At 37.0% G+C, this 7,058-nt stretch overlaps 1 long non-coding RNA gene across 1 annotated transcript; it reads left to right on the forward strand.

Moving 5' to 3' along the window:
• Positions 1-3,666: 3,666 nt before the first annotated feature.
• Positions 3,667-5,855, forward strand: LOC141621171 (uncharacterized). The gene is made up of 3 exons (XR_012532126.1): positions 3,667-3,822; positions 3,920-4,028; positions 5,791-5,855. It is a non-coding gene; the product is annotated as an uncharacterized LOC141621171 (long non-coding RNA).
• Positions 5,856-7,058: the final 1,203 nt, after the last annotated feature.

The following is a 7,058-nucleotide window of genomic DNA, read 5'->3' on the forward strand; positions in this document are numbered from 1 at the left end:
CTCCGTGAGCACCCGTGTTCATTGGCATCCACGAGAGTCATTCTAGACATAGAATGCTAAGGGTAACGATTGCTTAGTGTTCATGTCACTACTTTGTGTCTTGACATGATACGAGGTATTCGAACGGTTCCAATTTCCCATAAAAATTGGTGGCGACTCCAACTAAAATGCAAACGCTTGTCCCTCGTTTCTCGACCAAGCGCCCCCGTGGGCGGCCCGCTGTCCACATGTATCTTACCTTAATCTTCCATTTTCGTTGGTCATTCGTCTTTCAAATTCCTCTTATCTCGCCTAGGTAACTACCTTTCAATTCTTTCTCCCGTTTCATCTTAGGTTCGTTTTCTTCTTATAATAAAGTCCATGTGGACACCTTCCTTTTATACCGCAGGATAGTTCCCTTGTTCAAGAGAACCCAGTTTTGAGAGAGTGTATCATTGGAGGGCGTGAACGAGTGGAGAAATTGATTGTTTAAGGTTTGAGTTGTATAGGAGAATATAATTTGGGATCCTTTGGTTAGTCTTGTTAGTTGTGCTTGATATGAGAATTTAGTGAATTGAGAAATACCTTGGGATTTATGTCTATAGAGAGCTTGTTTGTTATAGATGATTCAGTATGGGTACTACCTTATAACATAGGATGGAATGAACCTAAGCTACTTCATTTGAGAGTCTCGATATTTCTTGTGGAGAATTAAAGGTATGATAGTTAGCCCTAATCCTTGTGGGCCTTGAAAGGAATACAATAGGACATTGATGTTGATTAATGGATTGGTATTGTACTTTGGAATTAGTTAGTTTGTTAAACCTTTTAAGTTGACCAAATCTAGTATAGAGTAGCCCTTGTTGACCTTATGAAACATATCTGAATTTGGGAATTTTGGTGGAATGTTGTTCGATATAGTTCGTGAGTTCAAGGATGTGATTCCAATTTATGGTATCGGAAACTAGAAGTATTAAGTGGTGAGATGATGGAGTAAACAAGCCAGGGTACTTGGAGATGACATAGTAAGTGAAGTTCAATGACGAGAATTGTAAAGGAGATACTTTGGGACATGGATGGTAACAAATGAATTTGTGTGGTGAATTGATTTTGGCTCTTAGAATCAATTGAGTTGAGGAATACTTACCATTGTGGAATCCTTGTTAGTCCTACGATGTAGTAGACATTTAGGGCTTTGTTGAGCACCTTAGTGAAGTAACCTTATCATATCGATCATAAGCTTTGATGAGTGTTTAGTAAGCGGTAACCCTTTCATTGTGCCGCTTCTATTCTCCTTTCCTTCTCTTTAACGATCGTTGAACCTTGTCTTTATGCTAAATTTTACGTATCTTCTTCTTTCCCGAGATATCTTCTTAACTCGAATACCTCTTATTTTTGTCAACCGTTATCTTTACGGTCTGACTCCTTAGTTTCCTAACTTGGCAGATGCATGCACCCTTCAGAAATGTTTTACTTTTTCTCTATTCCGTTATCACTCCTTACCTCCTTAGTATAGTTGGTACCCTGTTGACCATGTTTACAGAGTTTGTAAGATGTGATTTGAGGATATAGGTTTGACTAAGTAGTCGAGTTTGGGTTGGGCTTCCATAATCATTTTGGATATGAGGGTTTGATAGTGTATATGTTATCATGTGGGATTATTTGTTGGTGTTAGAGGGTGATATTGATTACTACTTGAAGTATGTTATGAGAGTGAGAGTAAGCTACATTGTTGGGAAGTCTTAGCACTTGTTTTGGTAACTAGGAAGGGTAATGGTATGGATGACACCAATTGTTAGGCTAAGGAACCTAATTTCAATTTATGGTTTTAGAAACTCTGAGGTGATAAAGTGTTGTTACAATTATGACCTTGTACCTTGAGAATTTGATGGTAAGTAAGTTTAGGATATCAAATTTGAAAGAATACTCCTTGGGGATGTTGATGACCAGAATGGTTTGGTGATGTGATTTGGCATTCTAGTTGACTCTTGAGAGTTCTTGAGTTTAGAGAGACTTAGTGTTGAGAAGAATTTGTTAATCCTATAGTTTTATACACCTTGAGGTCGCATTGAGTGCTTGAGATGATGAGACAATGTTGGAGCTGGGTGTAGTTCTGCTTTTGAGAATCCTTAATAAGTAAAAGGATAGAGAAACTTGAGATCCTATTGATTTTTCATAATTTGAGGTTGGTATGTTACTACCTTGTTTTGAAATGAGAACCTTGTGGAATTTTTTAGGAACCTTCTCTTGGAGTTTAGAGCATGGTATTGGGACTCTTGATTGAAGGTTTACTTTTTGAGGAACCCATAGTTGATACTAGTGGGATACAAATACAGCTTTGTTGGAAGTCTTGACCTTAGGCTTGTGAAAGTCGTTTCGGGATGTTTGAGAATTTGGAGCGTTGAGATCACACTTATAGTGAAATATCTTGTTCCAGGGAATATGTTAGGAAGAAGTAACATAAGCGATTGAGGAGACTCTTGGGAGTGATGTTGTTATTGGAGATATGAGTGTCTGGCGTTTCCTTGGTGTCTAATCTCCCTTCTTCCTTGATCATGAGTGTTACCGCTCATATCTCTCTTCCTTACATCATCATACTCCTCTCGTAAGTTTGATGTTGGTAACCTATGAAACTCTATCTTTGACATCCTTGTAATTATGACTTCAATTCTTACCCCATAAAATTCATCATAGCTCTTTTTGATCAGTTAAGCTTGAATCCTTTTAGCAGACCTGCTCCTATGATGTCTAAGTTACTTTTCACTTCGGGGAATTTCTAAATATTTCAAGCTACTAGTTCGATTCATTCTTGAAAGTTTATGTCACTTCTGCAAACCTAACCTATTTTTAAGGATTTGAAAATGAAATTTTGATTTATTTCCGTAAGGTATTCCTTTTTCTTACTTTTTGTTCGAGTTACTAAGCCTTAGTTAATCATAATTTAGTAAGATATCGTTCTTACTATAGAATTTTAAACTGAAATTTTGAAAATACTTTTATGATTTTCAATGGTTTTAACATTAGTGAATGTTGAATCTCGTTGTTGGTGACGTCCCAATAATGGGTTTTCTCATTTATTGGTGTAGAAATATTTTTATATCTTGATATGAATATGGATGTTCTTGTCTGATCAACAAGAGTATCACCGTTTCATTGAAAAGATACCTATATTTTCTTATAACTATAATTTCTCCTTCTAAGTTTCGAGGCGAAACTTTTTAAAAGGAGGGTGATTTAACGCCCGTAAATTCCGGACCGTTAATATGTTTGAAAATAATTAATTAATCAAGTAAAATTTGACATTATGTATTTAAAGTAAAAATAATTCAAAGAAATATAATTTTATTATATTTTGAAGAAAAGTATTTATTTTGATAGTTTTGAAAGGTTTAAAAATAGTTTAAACCGTGTAAAATCTTTTATTTCGAAATAAGGGTGTATCGGGGGGAGAATGACAATTCGTTTGAACGTTGGGTAAACGAATTCGGTAATGGGTCGTATGAATACTCAATTTTATTGTAATCTCGTGTTTAAAGACTTTGGACTTGACGGAATTTGCGTCTGACTTACGGATTTAATTATTATTGAAACGAGTCAAAACCGACTCGTAAAAATCCCGACTAAAAATCCCGCACTTCCTTTTTCCTCCTTTCTTTTCCTCTTACACGGCTTCCCCTTCCTTTTCTTTCTTTTTTCTGGTTTTTCCTATCTCCATCATCTCACAAAGACCAAAACACCATTTTTGGTAAAATTAAGCTCAAATTCACCATATCTCCTTCGTTTCTTGTCCGTTTTTCGCGAAATTTACCTTTCCGGAATCCCCTCGCCACGATCTACAACTTAGTATGTTCTAATTTCAGTTTTCATTAAGTTTTTTTTAGACCAATTTTCGGAAATTCGGTATTTGTGCTTAATTATTGTGTTTTTATTGTTTAATTAGGTGAAGATTTGGAAGACGAGTTCGGGGACTCGTATATCGTAGAGGATAGCGGCTAGTTGTTGTTAGGGTTTGGGTTTTGAGGTGCTAATTGCTCTTTTTCTAGCTTAAGGTAACATATTTCGAGTTACTCGACGGATTATCGTCACAATCTTTGTTGTTTTGGATGTTTTGTGATTTTTTGTTTAAGTAATAATTTTCACATGTTAAAATATGGTTGCATGCATGCTTAATTTAAGCCTTTTGGTTAGTTTAAGTTAGGATATGAGTAATGGAACGATTAATTAATGATTGGATGATGTTAAAACGAGTTAAAATGAAGAAAAAACGGAAAATTAAGAGGTATAGGGTGACGGGCAGCAGGCCGGCAGGCCGTGGCAGGCCGTGGCAGGCCCGTGGCAGGCCCACGGCTAGCCCATGGTTGGCCCGGGTCGGTCCGTGCTTGTTTCGCGGGTTTTCGTACAATCTTGGTCTTTTCGGGCTAATTAATATTAGAATAGAATAAGTAACAAAAGGGTAGTAATTTGAATTGAATCATTCTAGTAATAAAAAAATATGTTAATGGTAAAATTGTGCTTATATTAATAGTTATCACATGTTAGGATAGTTTACAAAATGAATTTTATAGCGATAATTGTAATGTTTTGTTGATTGTCTTCTAAAATCGAGCCTTAGTCCCTTTGATCGATGCAATGTCGATTAATTGAGTGATTGGTCACCGCAATTTGACCCGCACTGTCGCAGTAGGGCTGGGGTTGCGGGTAAAAATTCGGTTGAATGATTTAGATAATCGGCCTTTTTCTTGTTTTAGGCCATTTATTATATCTCTATTTCACATGTGTAGTTAGTTGAATTTAAATAGCTTCTTATTTAGTTAGTTGAATTTAAATAGCTTCTTATTTTGTAGTAATGGCCCTAGATTCCCCTAAAGCCTTTAATATTGTTAAAATTGCTAGAATTGGAAGTTAGTATTGAATTCTTATTGAGGAACTGTTGGGATTGTATCTTTGTAAATAGACATTTATATAGCTTTCACATGATAGAATGTTAGAATTTATGTTGGTAAGTAGGACTTTTTGCCCTCTTAAGGTTAAGTGGGTGTCTTACTTGACTTATGTGGTGAGTCTTGGGTGGTGTGGGCTAAAATATTCAAGTCGGGACTTGTGACTAGGTCCTAGGTGAGTATTTCGGCCTTCATCATAGATAGGTCTTTATAGTCTTTGACGAGTATATGTTCACTGCTTGATAGCCTTTGTGTTCCTGACTAGTGGATGTTTATCCAAGTTGGGGCATGACCTCAGGTACTTATTTTGATAGTATGGGGTCAGCTTAAGTACTAGCCGACCCTTCGGTGGTGTCCTTAGGGTACTCACTTCACTTTGTTTTAAAAAAAGTTGTGAGTCTTGGGTGCGGTGGTGTGTATCCGCATGTCTAGGTCTGCGCAGATTTTAGGCTAGGGTTGTGTTGTCTCTTGGCCATGTTTTCTTAATAGTAACCGCTGAGCCAAGATACCGGTTCGATTACCTTCCCTACCTCGTGGTATAGACTTGAGTTACAAAGTGACTATTGACGGGACTAAGAACTTATGCCTGTCTTTGATATATTGCCCTTTCTTGTTTGATGATTCTATGAATCATAGAGGGTGAGATGCAAGCCGGCTATGGTTGATAGAGTTTGGATTACAATTTGTTATATGATTCACATGATAGTTAGTTTGGTCAGTTTAGGGGTCATTTGTTAGAATACATGATAAGTAAATGGTTTATCAAATTGTTTACATGTTACATTAATTTTGACGATTCGTGGCTGGGAGGACTCGAAGTTACTCCCCACTGAATTGTGGCTTTCGTGTTTGTATAAAATGCGATTGACAGGTTGTTGATGCTTAGTTGGGGTCACAGACGGCTAGTGAGCAAGGAACCTTGGACCTAGTTTTGGCTATTTTATTAGTAAATCTTTTACACTTTTGGTTTGTATATTATTTGAAGGGACATATGTCTCCCTTTTTCTATTTTGGGTTTGTATCATTCTACTTTCTATTTAGCTATGGCTTGTAAATTAGTTTATCGGTTGTTGCGGGGTTTTGACACTCTTCTTGAGTTGGAATTGGTTGTGAATGGTTTAGTTAGAAAATTTTTTGAAATTGCAGGTTTTTGGACTAGTTGAACCATTTACAAATATATCCTACCAGTTTTTCCGTAGAATTTACGTATATAACTAAGGCTAGATTTAAGGGTGTCACAGTTGGTATCAGAGCCTATTGCTCCCGATGCACGTTTGTGCACCCCACTTAGGATCACTTGACCTTTAAATAATAAACTTGAGAGATGGGTAGGATGGGTAGAATTAGGATTTTATGTGGTAGTCTGTTTGTGATTGCTAATTGTTAGGTTTGTTGATTGTTAGTTATTAGTTTTGGTGCCACTAAAGGTTGGTTATGCCAAATATAGAATGCTTCCACTTTCTTGATATTTCTTTTCGTATTCAGTGTATTGTAGACACCTCGTTTCTGCACCTCTCGCAAACCACCCGGTGATGATTGGGCCGCATGTTTGATCCGCGGAACGATTTGTGACAGTTCGTAAGATTATCGTCAAGTGATTGCTCAAATATTAATATCAACCTCTTAGTTGTCATCTACGTCCTGATACGGTCGTTTTGGCAGTAATTAGAGTACATTCGGAGTCCGGGTCAAAAACCGTCTCCATTTTCTGATAACTGTTAAATCCCGAAGTGAGAATGTTTCGAATGTTCCGGATAATTCTATTCCATATTTCTCAAATTTTATCTTTTGGCAAATAATATCCCGTAATATTTACGTAAGATATTAAAGATAATCGAATCAATTCCGTCCTACCATAACTAAAACACGGAAATCTTTCTTAAACAGGGAGGAAACCTCACGGGAATAGACGCAAGCAGTCTTTGCGCCTCTTCCAAGAGACGCAGTGGCTGCTGCGCCTCTTCCCAGGCCCTTCTTTGCATGATTTACGTATCTTTTTTATATCTTTCCGAGATTCACTTCCAAAGAGTCTCCGAAACCCTAAACCTCCGTGTGATTAGTATAAATAGGAGCTTTCGTTCCTCATATTTCTCACGCGAGTGTCCGCCCTTCTCTTCTCCCTTTGCATTCTAGACTTTG

The sequence above is a fragment of the Silene latifolia genome, chromosome X (genome assembly GCF_048544455.1).
Source record: "Silene latifolia isolate original U9 population chromosome X, ASM4854445v1, whole genome shotgun sequence".
Classification (NCBI taxonomy): Eukaryota; Viridiplantae; Streptophyta; class Magnoliopsida; order Caryophyllales; family Caryophyllaceae; genus Silene; species Silene latifolia.